Source organism: Anas acuta, chromosome 7, assembly GCF_963932015.1.
Source record: "Anas acuta chromosome 7, bAnaAcu1.1, whole genome shotgun sequence".
In the NCBI taxonomy this organism is placed as follows: domain Eukaryota; kingdom Metazoa; phylum Chordata; class Aves; order Anseriformes; family Anatidae; genus Anas; species Anas acuta.
In genome coordinates, this window is record NC_088985.1 from 13584441 (window position 1) to 13603581 (window position 19141).

The 19141-nt window shown below is 44.5% G+C and overlaps 1 protein-coding gene across 11 annotated transcripts in view; it reads right to left on the reverse strand.

Annotated features, from left to right (window-relative positions):
• Positions 1 to 19141, reverse strand: part of ZMIZ1 (zinc finger MIZ-type containing 1) — a 344474-nt gene that overhangs the window by 312914 nt on the left and 12419 nt on the right. The window contains exon 1 of one of the 11 annotated variants that reach the window (XM_068689457.1): positions 150 to 173. The exons of 9 other annotated variants lie outside the window; for them this stretch is intronic. The gene's annotated coding sequence lies outside the window, so the exon portion shown is untranslated. Of the gene's footprint in view, positions 1 to 149; positions 174 to 19141 lie in introns of those variants that run through there. One more of the 11 variants, XM_068689463.1, reaches the window with a different exon arrangement.

Consider the following 19141-nt stretch of genomic DNA (forward strand, 5'->3'; position numbering starts at 1 on the left):
TTTTATGGTGCTCCTTAAAACTTCACTATTAAACTGTACAGTCATCAGATGTTTTTGCCAGTAATTAAGTCACTACACGAAAAACAGAGCTACAGACCAAGTTCCCTTGCTTCCCTAAAGATCAAAATGCTACTGTATGATATACTTACAGGTTTCTGCTCTCCTCATAAAATTATTATGCTACCAAAGACATTCCTAAACCAACCTCCTGTTAGGAGGTACAGAGGCTGCAATAAAAGCAAACCAGAAGAACACCTGAGGGATTTGAGTTTAATTCAGCAGCTGATGATATTTAAGCATATGGTCAATGTAAGCACTTTTCTGAATAAGGACAAAATTAGCATGTGCTTGACTCAACCTGAGCTTGAACAGCCTTAAAAATTGACTCAGAAATGACAGAATTGGTTGTTACATGGAAAGACTCAAATGCACTCTAGCTGTTCTAAAAACTTAGAGTAACAAAGACACTGTCCTGTCCTTGTAGGTTGCCCATCCACATTCGCTGATTGCCCCTACTGATTGAAGGTTAAAATGTTTCTTGAAGAAAAGCACACACCCCCACACAGACCATCCAATACTGAGGATTTATCGCCAGGCAAATGGATCAAAGGCAAAGATACACACACAACTCTTCTGACCCAACGTGAAGGCTGCAATCTGAGATGCCTCTTCCACAGGAAAAGAAATCAAATCAGCCAATCCAGAGGTTTTAAAGAGTTTTAGGAGAACTTAGGTAAGTTGTAATGGTTTAATACAACAGTAAACCTTAAAGAAAAAATTATAAACTTTCACCTAGCGTATCTTCTGATGCCTGTAACTAAAGCACTCTTAATGCACTCCTCAGAAAAAAAAAAAAGTCATAAAATACAGCGTACACGAGTGTGCAGTGGCTGGAAGGCAACAGTGTAATTGTGGGGCGCCAGTAAGCGCCATAAAACAACTTGGATACCTAAGTGTTATCATCACCTTGTCAAGAATGATCATTTAGCGGTGTCTCTCGAAACACCCAGAGAAAACTAAGGCTAAATTCCAAGAACACTGAATAGATGATGTGTTTTGAAGAGGAAAACAAGAAAAAGGCAACCTCATCTTACTCCAGCTCTTCTCCTTCTTGGAGAATTCTCAAGTTCTATAAGCTGTCTCTTTGGTTATTACTATGTATTTGTCTTTCCATCTCAAGAAGATATGAAAATTGGTCGTAATTCAAGGCTAATTCGGTCTCTAATTAGTTTGCAATCTTAATGGCCCTGATCCTATGTGTTAAAACTAATTTTTATCATGCCTGATACTTCATGGATATATCATGTTCTTGCTAATCTGGATCAGCACTTTTAGCAAGCTTTTAATATGAGCAGAACAGTATAGAGGCAAGAAATTTTAAATATCAGATCATCTTCTGACAATGCATCAGAGAGCAAACAGATGGAAATAAAGCAGTTAAGTTCATCCAAGGGAGAAAAGTCGTCTTCCCAAAGGAGAATTTGGGAAGATAACCTCCAGTCCTTTCAGAATTCTGTGTACAGATTGGCGTTTAACCTTAGAAAGGGAAAGAAACCCTTATCAATACAGAACTGCTCACCATCAGTTTTTCTTAGAACTGCATTTGAGTACTGCCCAGAGTAAAACAGAGAACAGAGACCCTCTTTATTCTTCTACCTGGCTTACGATGAATTGCCGTTTACAGAGTGGCACAGGCAGATTACAAGTGCGTGGAATAAATGCTGTATCGGAACAAGTCTGGTCTGAGTGCATTCTCCACCAGTGAGACAGCCACAACATACAGACCCATCGACAGCCAATGAGATGCAAAATTCTGTGTATATATAACATATAGTCCTATCTTCCATCATCAGAAACTGCACAAGAAAAGCAGCTTCAAGTTCACTCTAGTCTGAGCAATTTGCCTTGGACGCATTTTATGAAGTCGGGATGTTCCCAGCTGAGTGGTATTATCTCAGCGGAGCAGTGGGTCAGCGTAATGGCAAACCACTTGGCCTCTGGAGAGAAGTGGATTTCCAAGATGTGACCAGTGGCAGCCAGCTAACAGCCACGTGTTCATCAGCCCCATTACAGAACCACCACAAGGCTTGGCACCACCACACTATTTTCAGGAACAACGCCAGATGTACTTTCCGGGTCTCTTCCAACCAAATCGTTAATTCTGAAATAGTGCTTCCACCAACCTCTATGCAAGGGAAGCCGGAGGACCAGCACATGTATTCAGTCTAACCCAGATTTGTTATTATGAACTGGACTCCAAGCTTCCTTTCATGTAACACTCAGCCAACTGAGCAGTTTTATAAGGTGCCACAGGAATGTATTTCCTGTTATCTGAAACACATCACTTCTAGAGCACATGAACGACAGTTTGTGTCAAATTCCTACAATAAACTAAGAGAGCTGTCAAGTTTGATGGCATATTAGTTTGTCACTTGTAACCGGCAAAGCTGTGTGAGCAGATTAGACAATGCAACATAATTTAATAATTTTATCATCTATTCTTCTTGACATCACCATATATTCCTCATCATCTGCCTGTGAGACCATGTGCCAGATAGCGCCCTGCTTAAGAAAACTAAAACGAATACTGTCTACCCATACACAAACACAAATGTTTAACCCACAAAAGGAAAGAAAGGCTTTACAAAAATGAAACAAATATGAACCAAATCCAACTAAAAATCCCAATCTCACTTCTGGAAACTCTGACACACAAGTTCAGATCAGCTCTTCTAAAGGGCTAATGCAGAATGAAATCTGTTTAGGCAATTGTGCTCATATTACAACACCCCAAATGTGCTTACAGAGCTTTAACCCAACTCACAGGAGCAAAGTCTCAAACAGACTCTCTGAAGGGGATGAAATACAGAAAGAAACCGAAGGATAGAGCAAGAAAGAGAAAGAGGAAAAAAGTAAATATCATATCATACCGAAAAGTTTCTGACATAAATCATTTTAAGAAAGTCAAGTATGTAGGTAATATCACAAGTATGTCCAATTATTCTGAGTTCAGTAAAAAGATAATTATCACTGAGCTGAATGAGGGTCAGTACATACATTTAGACCGTCGAGTATGTTTAAAGAACAGCAAGCAAATCATCACGTGCACATATTCACGAGAAAAGTTGGGACTCGCATTACAGCTTTCTTCCTAAATGCAGCTGCCAATTCCAGGGCTCTGAGGAAAGTGGGAACAGACAAGAGGTGAGAGAGGTGAGCAGACAGGTTTAGGACCGCAGAAGGAGTTAAAGGACATACCAGGAACACTAGTTAGAACTGGAATTAAAATCTTCCCGAGAAACACTGTTTCCAGTGTCCTTTACTTTGTGTTTTCCTCTTTTCAAGCTACAGAAGGGATAAACACCAAAATCTTTTGCTTCGATTCTTGTGCATTTGGCCTATCACCTGGGGAGGAAATGATTGTACTATTCAAATATTACTGCTTTCATGAAGTTGAAAAAACGTCTCTTGGATACATGCAGGTCCCCCCCCCCCCTTTTTTTTTTTGCACGTGAACCACAACCCTCCGCTCTGCACTGCTGTGGGACGCGAGGTGTTGATGTGCACTGCAAAGTACAGGCACAGATGACTTATAAGATTATATGAGGCATTTGATCCACAGCGTAGAGATGCAGCAATTCCTGTCAGTGCTCACGAAAAAAACTCCTCTTCACCCTCCCTAAAACTGCTGGCATGCCCAAACAGTCCTAAGTATTCACCACCGGTATTCACACAGCAACACCAGTAGGCTATATTGGGCACCAGTGAATCAACATGCTTATTACCTTGCCTCCTCTGCAGGTGTTCACAACTAAAAACTGCTTTTAGACAGGGCACAAGCAACCCCAGAGGGGCAAAACAGGCTAAAGACTTTTCTCCAAAGTTCTGCCAGTTCATCACAGCCCAAAAGAACCATTGCAGCTGTAATGACAGCAAACCCATGAGTGTGAGTAAGGCATTAGCAAGCTACAAACTACTGAAAAAAGCTGGGTTACGCTCAAAAAAATCCTCTTTAAGTCTGGAATCTGCCCACAGAGAATCAGTCTATCAATTTTTTAAAGGGCATTTCTTTTAACTAAACTCCTGTAATACATTTTATGCAGTGTTATATTACTAATAATTTCCATGGGATTTCAGGCATGAGAGGTACCAGTTACCTCCTCCCCGGTGTGGGGGTACGGAGAGGGAGAAGTTATTATGCTTTGAAGTTGGTATATAAAACATCTGCATGTTCATTTTATTGATTTTTTGAAGATAATTTTATTTCTCTGATTTCAGAGTTACTCCAAACTCCTGAGAGCCTTTTTTTTTTTTTTTTTTGTGGTAAAGACTCTTACCCCTCAATTTACTTTATGAGAGGTTCTCAGGGGCCCCTGTTACTCCAGGGATCTGGAGAAAAAGGGGCAGGAATGTGGAGGGGCTTCCAAGGACCTACACCTCCAAATTTTCTTTTTACCCTCCACTTAGAGGTAAGATTTTGTCAAAATCTAAACAAGAAAAAAAAAATTGTCAAAGCTTTAAGAGAGCAGGAATGAACAGCAGCTCTGTGCAGCAGGGGCACATCCTCCTCTGCAACAGCACAGCTCAAAGTGCACTTGCACACTTGCCATACCCTGCTTGCAAGGAGTTACAGCTGGGAAACAATTTAGGCCAGCTTTGGCCTGCAGCCACCCAAAGCTATTGCTAATGCGATGCAAAGTCACAAATTCATCCGTACTATGCGCAAGTATTTTGTTTGTGTTTCTGCAAACCCTATTTTTTTAGGCGAGCGTGAAGATCGGGGCTCTACCACCAACTGAAGTGTAAATCAGTGCAGCCCACGACGAACGTCTGTGCTCCTCACAACGCGGCAGCCGAGGGTGTTCGAATTCAAACTTCCTTATCGGTGTTTACTCTTAGCAAACTAGCGTGTTTATCTTTCCTTTATGCTGCAGATATTTGTGCCACTTTCCAGCTGTTTATGTAATTGTGACCTAAACCAACGTTGACAGGGATTTGCAACATACCCGCTTGATTTTTTCGAGCAGCTGCTCAAGGACTAGGAAGTTTTTCAAATGAGTTAGTCTAAAGATACAGAGAAATCCTGACTTACTAAGCAGTTTAACACACAAACAAGAAAAAACACATTTGGGAAGACTGGAAAAGCCACTCAACTGGTTCTCCTGATGCCTCCCCAGCACAGGTTGTTAATTAGAATAGTAAACCACGGCCTTGCTCTTGCCTTAGCACAGGTTCCTTGATGACTAGTTCTGCTTTCAATTTCCATCAGAAGTATTATTACAAATGGATCGCTTGCTGTGCAATAGCTGATTATGGCACTACATTTCTGATGTGATACCACCGTGTAACAAAGCAACATATTTAAAACTGAAGTTGGCTTTTAACCACTATTTCCATTACTAAACATTAAAAAGGTGCAGTTATCATTTCAGCCACCAACAGAAACTGCAAGGAAGACCACATATGTAGTGAGCATAAGAGACAGAAGTGACAGAAATTGATAAAAACTTCATCGCATGGCTGACACGCCATATATCAAAGCCCTAAATCTCATTCTCTGCTTGCCTCCAATTTCCATCAAAGCCTGCCAGCTGCACATTTATTGAGAAGTTTGTGATCTGACAGCCACTGTATTACCAACATTAATGATGCATCAGTCTCTAGAATTACTGGGGAAACAGTCCAATTGATTTTATTATTATACAGAGTTCCTCACATTTCATTTCAGGCAGCTTCCTACCACAAATTTTAGCAATAACTAAAAACGCTACACAGCTGATGCACAAAACACTAAGGCAAAATATGGTTACCGCAGCTTCACGCCACTCCGTTCTCCCTTCAGGAGAGCTCCAAATCACTCAGATACCACTGTGTAACCCGTGAGTTATGGGTCTATAACTAAAAGGGCTTACACATTACGGTGCGATAAACAGTGCACCACTAATATTCACTAATTTGCCCAAGCAAGCTACAAATAGACTCAGCTGTGCCTTCAGCTCCCAGGAAAGCAGTTTCCCCGAAGTCTTATAAATCCCTGCTGTTGACACGAGATAAAATCACGGGTGTGGAAGGGTGTATAACTTAGTTATATTGCCATATAGACTGAAATTGTTTCCACAGGTATCATGAAGAACAGGTACACATTCTTGTGTAGCAAATAGCCCAATTTACACTGCCCTTCTCATCCAAAACTTTCTCCACTGAAAAAGAAACAAATCAGGTAACACAGCTGTCACAGGTAATAAAAAGATGCCATCATGCAATACAACAAATCAAGTTGTAGTGGCTTTTTTAAACCATACCCACATATTGTAAATATATACCTAAGTTCAAATTTCAAATGTTTGGGAAGTGATCTCCCAGAAATATCCAGGATCTATTGCCCAAAGTCCCCACAGTTACTATGTCCTTTACCCCCAGCCCCACTGAGCCTGGCAACGAAACCCACTAGAGGATTGTTCTTGTCACCTTTAAGATTTGAAAAAGAACAAATAAAAACTGTCATAATTTTAAGAAGAGACATGTAAAGGTTCCATATCACCTTAAAAAGCAAAAGAGAAATACGATTTTCATTCTCCATTTTTTAATCTTTTAACTTCATCTTTTCCCAAGTCCCAGACAACGTTTTCCAGCATTTGTAGTTAAAACAAGCGAGTAAACCACTGTTAACAGTCAAGGTCTGTAACAGTGGCAAGAGGACAGTTAGGACAAACGAGAACTGCTGTAATATAGAGTAGATCCTTTCCCATTTACCTTTCTCCCCCCCCCCCTTTTTTTTTAAAAACTTGTCAACAGCAATTCAGTCATTTTAAGTGTTGTAAGAAATAAATTTGAGTTATTAAAGCAAATGGATTTTCAAACACTTCAATATGCACGCTTTAAGAAAAATGCTACAGAAGACAGTACCATATCTGGTTCTATAGAAACTCCTCCCCAACTCCAAAGCAAGATCTCAAATTACAAGCACTGTAGAAAAAGAGCTTGTCACCAGCAAACGCACAGAGAGAGTAAAAACTGCTTCTAGATGCAGAACAGCCCAGACCTTACACAAGTCTAGGAAACACTGCTCCTGTTTTTTTTTTCTTATTCTCTGACAATCCACTATTTTTAGAGGTGTGCAATACACTGTTCTCCGAGGAAGATCGATGAGGTTTCCTTAACCTGTTATCTGCTCTCAAACTCTGCTCCCCAAGCAAAGAGTGAACATATCCAGAATTACCTGCATTACAGTATGGTCTGAAATGGATTCCACTTTTTACTGTGTGCTCCGATTCACAGATCTGGAGGTAGATCCCTGCTCCAGACTGCTCACCTGACATGTGCCAGAGGAGCAGTTTGGCTGCTGCTGGTTCTTTACAGATCACAGCCTGCAACGCCAAGAGCAAATGAAACAGATCCCAGCTCCCTTCAGTACAGGCAACTGGTTCAGCAGTTCAGCTGCTCCCAAACAGGAGCAGAAATGTCGGAGGAAGGGGCAGAGCAGACCAGCCGTTCTAAGCAGGAAATAGTACAGACAAGCCTGAAGCCGGAGGTTTGGTTTATGTTGTTTCTTGTTTTGTTTTGTTTTTTTAAACACTATCTACTTATCCACTTAAACACATATAAAACTTCCACCCATATTCATTCCTGTCTTCAGAAGTTACAGGCACCTCATCAGAATTCCCTTTTGGAGTATCCAAAAGAGCAAGTAAACCAGGCAGGAAAACACAACTGGTTCAAGGAAGCAGACCTTTCCAAGTATCTTCCTGATGGTAACGGGTATAAATTTAAATATTCATGGACAGCGTAGAGAAAAGTCACAAGTACAGCTTTTACATTACTGGCACAACTTACATTTACAGCACACACGTTTAAAAAAAAAAAATCACAATCATTATTTTGCAACGCATGTAACAGGCTGAATGCAGGCAACTCTAATAGGGAATTCATTAACTTGGGAACAAACAGTTCCTATAATTAGTTACCAGAAAATATTCAACATGCATTTACAGGTTTATTCTTGAACCACTAAGCACAACTCTAGGCTGAACACCACAGAAGGGGGAGGAGAGGAACAAAAACCCGAAGTAGTTTAACCACCACCAGTTACTCTATTATTCTCTAGATCAAGAATTAAGCGACACTTAGGCTATTTATTTGCGCATACAGCCGGTTCTGTTTGTTAGAAAGCTGTTTTCCAACATGCAAATTGACTTCTTCTGTAGGTCAAACACTAGCATGAGCAAGCTGATAAAAATCACGTTAAACTGGGGCTTTTATCTCGCTTATACAGCTGGTGTAGATGCATGCAATCATACTGCTATTAATGCTTCACATTATTAAAAAGACTGCTTAAGTGGAAAGTACTTAATATTCATGAAGTCTCTTTAGCATCTGATTAGGTTCTTCCCCTTCCTCTGCCTCATGCTTAATTTATTACATTTTTTACCTGGGCCAAAAACCTAACTATGAAACCACCTTTATTTTGCATTTAGCACACCCTTAACATCACTAAATAGAAAAGGATTTCTATTCCTTCAGAAGCCTACAAGGAATCGTTATTCAGTAAAGAAGCATACTGAGCTTGCAATTTAAACCAACAAATGCTTTTAACATACAATTGACGTATGGCAAAAGCAAGTTACACCAACAATCTGGTCTGATAAGCCATTATTACATATTATTGCATTAATAATTAGGCTCCTGGGGATGGACAGGAAGTATATATAAATGGAAAATGAGCCCTTGGAGACTTCACCAACCAATGGAAGCCTTAGACCCTGCATCCTCAAAGCAGAAGTTCAAATACCGTCATGGCAACCACATGCAGATTATCCCATGTCAAATAAATCATACCTTATGCCAAATAAAAGCACAGGGCAGTGCAAGAGGGGGACATAGTAACGAAACTCCTGATTTGACCAACACAGAGGAGGTTGATGAATTTACTTATTATACTTCAGTCAGTTTTCCGAGAACTTACAGAGCCTGTGTCCTTAAAGTATTCATCCATTTGATTTCGCAAAAAGCTTCATCCCACTGAAATTGATGCTCTAACCGTACCTTCAATAGGCCATGAGATGGAAGAGGACCCACCTGACTTTAAAGGAAACCACAAATGTGGGTTGTATCCTTTGTCAAGTAAATCCCTACTTCTTTGAACATCACGGCAACCTCCTCGCCTGTAGTCTACAGATTTTTCGTATTTCATTTGTCAGATAAACACAGAAGAGTTTACAACTACAGCTCTGAAGAATCAAGAGCACTGAACACTGGACAAACAACACTTGCCCAGCTGATGCATTTCCAGCTGTGCCAGACCTAGGCCTCAGTCAGTCCTGTTTTCTCCTACAGCAACAACAGTGTACCTGCCCTGTGCCTCTGGACACTGAAGTTGTCACTAAAAGCAGTATGTGGGAAAAACGCATACCTTTAACTTGGGTGGGCCTAATTTTAGCCTCCGTATACCACGTCTGTTCTTCCCATATGGTGTTTCTAACTACGTTATTACTCGTATTCCCAAATGCCCCAGGGATTGTGCCAGGCGCAGCCATTACACAGCATGAGGCAACAACCCTGGCAGCACGTGGAGGTAGCACCTCGCCACGATCCCTCAGAAAAAAAATCAGCCACCTTTCAGCTTTTTTTGTTTAAGAAAAAGAATCTCAGAACACCTTAAGACTGATTTTAAGAGCTGAAGAAGAAAGGACTGAAATAGCTTTAAGTTCATCTCCTCAGCAGTAATAAATAAGGCCTTAGAGTTGGAGGCAAAGTTAACCACAACCCTGGGACTCGATCCAAGTCTCCCATGACAATAGGAAAACATTAGAACAGTAACATTCAAAATATTATTCAACTTTTAAAGGCTTAGCACAGTTCAAAGTCTCCTTTGTGGAACAGCACTTTTGAAAATGTCGGTCGCCTTCCAGGGAGCATTTCCTCCTCATCACGCACAGCGTCGTTTCTGCAAGGAGGAACGCCGCCGCTCGGCTGAGCCAGGCAGGGGGAAAGTCTTTAAATGACTGCAGAATTCTTAAAAGATGGTAAAAGGCCTAATCCTATGTAATGATTTACAAAGCGACAAGTGAAACAGATCTACTGTGACAGGCTGAAAGCAGACCAATGTAAATAAAATTGCTGCTCGCATGCTCACAGCCTCGCAGCCAACAGCACAGGCAAGAGCAGGACCCACGGACACACACAAGGATTTTTATTTTTATTTTTATTTTTTTTTACCCACCCATGCACCCATCACAGTCTACGCAGAGAGAAAACAAAGTAACTTCAGAGTCAGGCACTCTTCCCAAGGCACCAGTTTACTGATTACTACTGCAGTTCTCATACAAACCCTCTTTGCATGGCAATCCCAGATTAAAAAGGCACAACTAATTTCTTCCTTACTCCACAAAAAACAGCAACAAATAAAAATAAACCTACACCTAAGAGCTCTGTACGTCAGTTTTATTCATTAAGCTTGCAACTGCAGCACGGCAGCTGCAACACACAGAGGCAGAGCACAGCGCCAAGTATGTGCAGCCCAAGCACGCTGAGTATTTCTCTGGCCAGCAATCGCGATGTGGGTCAGCAAGGCCTGGCGCTACTTATTTACGTCTTTTTCATATATAGAAGACACAGGCCCACATTTAACCATTTGTTTGCTGGAAGGCACCTGAGGCAGCCCCTTTGCCTGTCTGCACCCTGCAGTTACGGGGGTGCCAGGGCTGGCTTTTCCCCACTGGAGCAAACCCACTTGGCTTCCAGCTGTACAGCAAAATGCACCCAAGTGGGGGACCAGCTGCTTGTCCCCTCTGCCATAGCATCAGGCCCCTGAAACTAGCACTCTGTTCCTCCTGGATGGCTCTTCCAATCCCTCCCTCCTCACAGCTGGTGTGGGGTACCTCCTACCCCAGCGTGGCAATACTGGACGGGTGTGAGGAGTGCCCCCACCGCACCACTGCCATGCCAGAGACTACAAGCAGGTCACTGACGGCCAAGGTCATCTTGTTTGTGGAAAAAATAAAAACATTAAGACTCTAATACGGTAAAAACACAGCAACAGCAATGAGGAAACAGAAGCCTAATGCTTCCTCTAACACTCACTTAAAAACACCATTAAAGTCAGCTGACTCCGTCATATGACCTGGCAAAACTACCATTCATTACAACAGTTTGGGGGTAAACCCAGCCTGATTGCACACTTGCTCCTGCATTTTGTACTCTGCCCTCTTAAACCTCATCTCCGAGTAGAAACCAGTCAATTAATTGAGCTGGGGTTTCAAAACTGATGCTGGGCAGAGCCAGCCGCCCCTGCTGCCTGCCAGGTTGTTCGGGCACGCTGCAGCACCTCCAGCAACAGCGTGGGACAAGCCTGGGTGCTGCAGCAGCGCCCAGACCCAGCCTGAGCCCCCTTTCCTGCAGGGAGCATATAAATTTTTCTCCATCTGAGTCTTAACTACTGTTTGTCCGCAGACTTGTAAAATATGCTAAAGAAACGCCTAATGAGACACTGATCTGGCATCCAAATGTTCTCCCCCATCCAGCCCCCCCGGCGGGCCGTTGCCTGAGCAGCACAGGCACGGAGGCTGCCGCTTGTTTGCCAGTTCTCCACGGAAGGAAGGAAGGAAAGTGGGCGGGTGGGCGAGAGCTGGAGCCGGCGCAGCATCGGCACATGGCTGGCGTGCACATGTCCGCAGCTGCTCGCTACTAAAAAATATACATGTACGTCTGTACACACACACAGTGCACTCCAAGTACAAATGAAGACAGTAGGTTGCTAGGACAGCATTGCTTCCTTTGTACCAGGAGCTAAAAAAAAGTGAAGTCAGAGTCACAGCCATCGAGAGGACTGACATGCACTGCACTTATGAGACCCTACAGAAACACGATGAGCCCCAGCTTTCACGTTTCCAGGTAGCCAAGCACCTGCACATCGAGTGAGTTCTCCCTTTACTCATCAAACAATAGTGCTTTGAAACTAGATTCTGCACCAAAACAGGGGAAGTCCAGGCAAAAGTTGGAAGAAAGATTGCATAATTAACCCCATTTTATTACTGGGACGGGCAGGCACTCGGAGACTAAGCAATCTGTTCAAAGTTACTTGAGAAGTCTGCAGGGGAAGAATTAGCTGAATCAGACAACCGCAGCCCTGAGTTCAGTGACCCAAAGCCAAACCTCCTGCCCTCCAACCGAATGCTTAACTCTCGCCGAGAGCGCCCCAGTAGTTCGACAAGAGACAAGCACAGGTCTGGAAATGGGCTGTTACCTGGCCTCCTGCTGTTGCTGCTGGGAGGAATCATGCATGTGGCCAGCTTTGCGTTCTCTGAACGCATCTTGTTGTGGCATGGGGCTTTGCAGTATTTTTAATAAAAAACGTATTTTTGAAAGTACTTTAAATATTTTAGAAACCTGAAATAGGTTCCAGACTGCAAATATTTACACACGTTCTTAACTTTATGTGCAAGGAGTTCAACTAAGTTCAAATAACCATTTTTATGTCTAACCTTAACTATGTACATAAATATTTACAGGATTGTGACTTTGATTTTCCTTCCTTGTGCTCACTGCATCACCTGGTTCTCGAGTGGCTGGGGTCAAAGAAGGGAGCTGCTTTCTCAGTTTCATGCATTAGCCCTATCCTGCATTGCCTGGCTTGCAAACAGAGGAGGAGCAACATGGAAATCCAAAACCCACAACCCCAAGCTGCTTTCAAGTGGTTAGTATTCTGCAAACACATCATCGAAGAGCTAGACTAGAGCTTGAATACCTGTACGCATTCTGAAATCTCACACAGCTGAATTTGAGCAGTCTACCTAGATGCTGTAAACCGTTTTTTGTTTTTGTTTTTTTTTATCTTTTTCCTACAAAAAGCTTAAGTAGGAGTTTGCAAAGAGGCAGCTCATGCACCCTTTGTGGAGATTTCCATGGCACTGCACATGGATAAATCCTTGACCTATACAGATAGCGACAGTTTCAGGCTTAAAAAAAAATAAAACTCTGGTAGACTAATCGAAGTGTTATTCACGATGATTATTTTATTCACAATGATTAAAAACTGGAAAGATACAAAAGGGGTTTTGGGATCATGAGCAGCAGCACTGCTTCCTGGATCCTCATAGCAAAGCAGGGCTAAACCTGGTCTTCATCGCCCCCAAAGACCTCTGCAATACTGAGCACCAAAATCAAGGCATGCTCATCAACCTGCCAGTATTAGAAAGCAGGCTTGGTCCATTTAAACATTGTACTTCCTAGCCTCTTCCTTCTTCAGCAACAGTTGTAAGAAATGTTTTTAAATAGCAAGTTAACAATGCTGACCTGAAAGTTACTTTTATAGGTTTGTTTATGCATTTGATAGCATGGGTGCTTAGCTACTTTAACTATTTCCTCCCATAGACCAGCTCATCTGCCAGTTTCCTCTGTTTGTGTACAGCCTTTGATAGTGAAATAGGACAGAAAAAACGCTCTTGAGTGTTCGCATTCTGGCTTTAAAACCACAAAGCCTGGCAGAGTGATTCACTAACTGTCATAATCCCCCAAACAATTTTCTCTTAAAAAGAAAACCCGGTATTTATTTTGTGCTTCAATATAAATAAAGTCTGCTGTAAGTTTTTATTAACTTGTAATACACCGAAGTCTCACCATTAATTTCTGAAATCCGCAGAGCTCCTATAGCCATCAGAAAACAGCATCCCATCAAACCCCAGCCCAGGAGTCCCTAACACTCATTAATGGATGCACACAATCTCTTACTCTGGGTAAGACAAAAGAAGGAAAATCAAGTGTCTGTACACAAACCGGCTTTAATAATATGCTATGAGAGCTGAATGGAATAATGACAAAGATGTAAAACAACACAATTTCAGCAAAATATCCTCAGATATAGTCACAAAATATCACCATGAATATTTATGGCAGAAGCTCATGCTATGTTACCCTCAATCTACTGACACATAGCATGATTTCAGTATGGTGATTTGTTCAGAATATAAGTACCCATCAGGAAAGCAAAAAGCAAGACCTCTGCAAAAAAATAAAAAAATTTAAAAAAATGAATCCATGCCCTTAGTTTTCAGAAAAGCCCCACAAATAAACAAACTCTACAGACTTCAAAGCATTTGGAGTTTTTTGGATAGCTCACTTCATATTTGTGGAAAATGACAGATTTTCAGAAATAGCACGCATTGCGCTTTATGGGACAGAGACCTGTTTTAAGCATTTTCAAGACTCAACCACTGTATAGAAAAAAAAAAGTATTTCTGAAGAATTCTCCTTTTTTTCCCCAATCAAAACAAAATTTTGATATACAAATAAAAGCAAGACAAAAATATTCACAAATAGAGCTTAAGTAAATTTATTTTTTTTTGCTGAGAATTAGAATTATTTTGACTTTAAAAATTTTCAAAGTTATATTTTTTAAATTATTTTATAAATCAGAGTTGGCAGTACTGAATGTCTGCATAGGAAGCTACCAGCTGTACTCTTCTGTACTGATCTTCTTCACCAAGCTCTTTACGCCGTGCTGTACCTCAAACAGCAACCCACAGAGTCTGCCCACCGCGTCAGGACAGGGTGCAGAGCCAGGTCACCTGCACACATGCGTGCCTGCTAACTTCAGGCTTTATCGGCGCATCAGAACACTTTGCCGAGATTGCTTCAAGTGTCCCTGGTTACTTACATACAAACAGTGGCCACTTTAAGGTTCTCACTTGCTTTTATTCATTTTGTTTGGGCAAGTTTCCTCTGGAAGCTGGTAAAGACAGCTGTTACATACATTTCCACTGCACAAGTCTGTGTCCCCTCCTTCCTATGACACCTGACAAGTGAGAAGCCCCTCCACTGACACACCAAACACACACCGAGTAATCAAGGGGGATGTGTAGCCCTCCAGGGCTGTGAGGCACCCCGCAGATGACACACAAACACCTACAACCAGAGCGATGCACTCTGCAATTACCCAAGCAATGGGGCCACTCGTGAGCTGGCCTGAGAGCCAAAACCCCACGCCAAGCTACAGAACAACACTGAGAGCAGGGAGCATAAAATACGGCACGCCGTGTTCCTTCGGGAACTTACGGAATAATAATTTAAAGCCACCACTGGCAGCTAGTCAAGACAGGCGGTTTAACAGCCAGGGTTATCTGTATCGCTGCGGTGCCCGGGAGCCCCGGTCCCTGCAGGTCGCAGGAACGGCACCGCTCCTGCATGTCCTGAGGCCGCGTCCCGGCCGTAAGGCAGGAGCAGGTGGCCAGGGGCTGCTGCCAGCGGGCCTCTGCCCTGGGAGGAGTGGGTCCCAGCGGGAATGCTTCAGCTCTGCATGGGGGAGCCTGGCTCAGACCTCACCGAGCGCTTTCTGACAACATATTGTGGTTTTATCCGCCACGGACGGCTGTGCTGGAGGCATCCCCGAGGCATACCAAACCTAGGAGAGGATGGGTGTCGAGGTTAGCGCTACCTTCTGCCAGCTCTGCAGTGAGCAGTTCCCATGACCTGCTCTGACAGAAAAGGAAGCCATCCATTTCAGTAAAAGTGCAGTTCATACAGACAAAAGAGGGGGAGGGGATCCCATGTTGCATAAGATCCACATTAGAGCTTCCACAGCCTGTGGCACCTGGAGGCACCCTCTGCAGACCTTTCTGCTCCTGTCCAGAGCAGGCAGCCCTGGCCCTGCCACACTCCCCAGGTGCCCCCAACCATGAGCCGAAGACACAGCCGAGACCAAGTGTTTCCAGCATTACCTCACTTTGCTGGAGATGTCCAGCCTCCCAAGTCACCAACTCGACCTAGGAGCTGGCTGGTGCCTGGCACAGGCAGTGTCAGAAGAGCCAGGTTCTCTTCACTGACTTGGTTCATGTTTTTGAGACCCCCGGCCAGTTCCCAGGGCTGTACTCCCAGCAATTTGTCCCCATTTAGTGAGAGCCTACCTGTCCCCAGCAACAGATGCTCTAGCACTAATAGGAAAGTAAGTTTATGCAAATCACAATATCGTGGTTTTAATCACTTGACCCAATCTGTTTGTGAGCTGGGTCTATGATGTTCAGCTAATTGTGAGGCTGGGGATCCATCTGACTTCCTGAGGCAGGAGCACCACTTCAAGTGCTCCTCCCCAGCCCCGCACAGCTTTGCCACCCGTGCCGTGCTTGCACCATGACCTGCACATCCACACGGGGAAAAGGAGTGGGGAACCAAGAGGTGGGGGCCAGGAGGGAGAACTTGCACCGAAACGCAAGAAGGTTTTTTTTTCCTCCATCAGCTCAGCAGTCTGATTCATCGCACACCTGCACAAACACTGATGCTCACACAGCGTACGGATGGGAGTAACGTGCAGCAGGGAACCAGAGGCTGAAGCAGCCCCAGCCAGGCCAAGCCACAGCCTGAGGATGGAAGCACTGATCGCCCGTCCTTCTTACAGAGTACAGTGCTTGTACTGGGCATCACGGTACAGCTCGCACACCATTAACAATATTGCTTTCCCCTAGCCAGGAGAAACAGCTGAGGAAAACAGTTCTGCATGCTGCCCCGTGCCCAAGCCACTGCCCATCTGGGAGTGACGGCCCCTTGCTCACTTGTCACCCTCCCTTCTCTGTGCTCAGTGACCCTGCGCTGATGGCACGGCCAGCACCACCTCCAAGACACACCACTTCTCACCATCTTCCACAGGACACAACAAGTGACACAGCCGGCACCCAGCTGGGCACTCACACACCTCCCCTTTGTGGCTCCTGTCAGAATGGGGACTGGGCAAGGGCAGGACATGGCCACACTGGGGACAACCTGTGCGAAAGTCCTGTGCTGCTGGGAACGGAGCTCAATCAGGTCCATGTCCTCCGGCTTGTTTTCTAAAACCCACCGTACCACCAGCCAGATGAATGGCACCCTTCAGCACTTCCAGCATTAAATCAAGGGAGGATGGAAGTTCAGCAAGACTTCAAGAAAAACGCACAAAGACCTGCGTTTGAACACAATGCGTATGTTACAGAAATACCACAGGAACATCGAAAAATAACTTCTGGGACGGCTGTTAACTTTTGAAGAATGTTCTACAGAAGAAAAACAAGCATTTGTTCCTGGAAAAATAATTTGTTTTGGTGTGTGCAAATGCTTTTTGTTGCTTGGGGGAACTGGAAGGTGACTGCAGACCACAGGGGAAGCCTGGACAGCTGAGCTGGGGGGGTCTCGGCCCCCACCAACCTGCCTCCTGCATTCCCAGCGTGGCCCCTGGTCAGTACAGGGGCTGGGCACAGTGCAGCCAGCCGTATCAACAGCAGCTACCTCAGCTGATAATTAACCTTAATTGGGGCGGGGGGAGGGCGATGCAAAGGCTAAAAACACTCCCCCAAAAAAACAAAGCCCTTTACCCAGTCAGCGACCTGATCCCACTGACCGTGAGTCACACAGCCAGTGACCTTAACGGGAGCAAACACTGGGGCAGGAAAGCCTTTCAAAACAAGACCCGCTAATCGTGGAAGCAGCCTGGTGCTGGCTGTACATACATGTGTGTGTGCTGCAAGTGGGGCCTGCAGCTTTACGTAGACCCACGATTACCATGTATGTAAATAATGATGTAAATAATGTTGTTTCAAGGACCATCTCCTGGGAACGCTTTATTTGTATGCTCTAAGTACACTGCTCAAAGCCCCGGAGGAGGACAGATGCTGCCCAACCATAAGCACGGTGCATCAAAACCGAAATCTCCACCCCAAGCACCTGCGGACACCAGCACGGTGTCACCAGTGGGCACAGCCCCACCAGGCACACCTCACGCCAGCCCACCTGCAGCAGCAGCCACAAAGGCTCCCGCTGTGCACAAGATGCTGCATCTTGAGTGCGTGCCCAGCCCCTGGGGCTGACCCCGAGGGAGCCCCCGCTGGGCACCCAGCACCGCGCCGCCCGAGCTGCTCTCCCTGCCTCCCCAGCAGCAGCCCGCCTGCACCCCCCGCTTCCCGCGTCGAGCCAAGTGACAGCACTCGCATCCAGCGGGCGGCCTCCTGAGCCCCCACGCTCACACGGCCGTGGACGCGTGCCAACCGCAACGCCCTTCTGCAGGCTCGGCGCTCGCCGCAGGAACTTGTGACGGCCGAACCCTCCCCAAGCATCGAGTTTACCAAGAATAACGCCCAGTAACCAAAAAAAATAGAAATTAAGGTTGAATATTTACATAAAAGACTTCAGAATTTGAAAGCGTTCTGCCACGTGACGCTTTCAGCTATAATTAAAATATGGGACATGTGTTTGACACTTATTTTTTAGTGTTCAAAAACATTTCAGTTGCTAGCCCTTTGCCATCTGTTTCCTATCGTTATTCCATTAAAATACTTTTCATTTCTCTAACAGTGCAGGAGTAAGATTGTTTTCTGGGTGACTAGATCGTTATCTCCTCTATTTGAACTGCACTATTCCAGATTTTTACTTTTTTATTTTGTTTAGGAGCATACAGGCTCATTCCCAACTCTCCCTAGCACAGGCTAACAAAGCAAGCTAGCTTAAAACCAGCCAAACACGGCCCCTTCTCTGCACCTTCCAAAAAACACTTCTTCAAAGTCTCCGAGGAAACTAAATAGAACAGCTCATCGGCTGCAAAAAGCATTAGGATATTCCTCCTAGAAAGGAACAGCTCACACTGGCACACGCCCGGGACGAAAACAAAGGCTGGGCGCACGGTACGGAGATGACACCAGGCGAAACACTCCCCGTTCCCAGGGAAAAACACTCGAGCTCAACCGACTGCACCAGCACGAGCGGCCGTGCAGCGGGGAAGTCGCCCACGTACAAGGAAGAGGTGGTTTCTGAGCAGTTATCGGGAGCGAGCGCAATAATTCTTACCTGGAAAGTGCTGTTTGCAGCTGCTCGCCGATTTGTCAGCGCTCTCGCTGCTCTCGCCCCATGATTTACGATGCTCTACCCAGCACTGAGCCTTCTATTACTGTCCTCATTTATTGCCTGCAGCTGTCATTCTTACCAACAATTCTACCGCTGTCTGTAGGTGAGATATCAGAGGTATTTAGCGCGCACCTAGAGATGCAATTTTAATCAAACCTCCTCACAGGCAGTATTTAAGTGTTAGCACAACTGCACCGAGTGCGGCAATTCAGGGGGACCTGACCAACCAAAATTACAACAGGCAGAACTGTTTATTCATAAACACCTCCAAAGGATGGATGTCCAACAG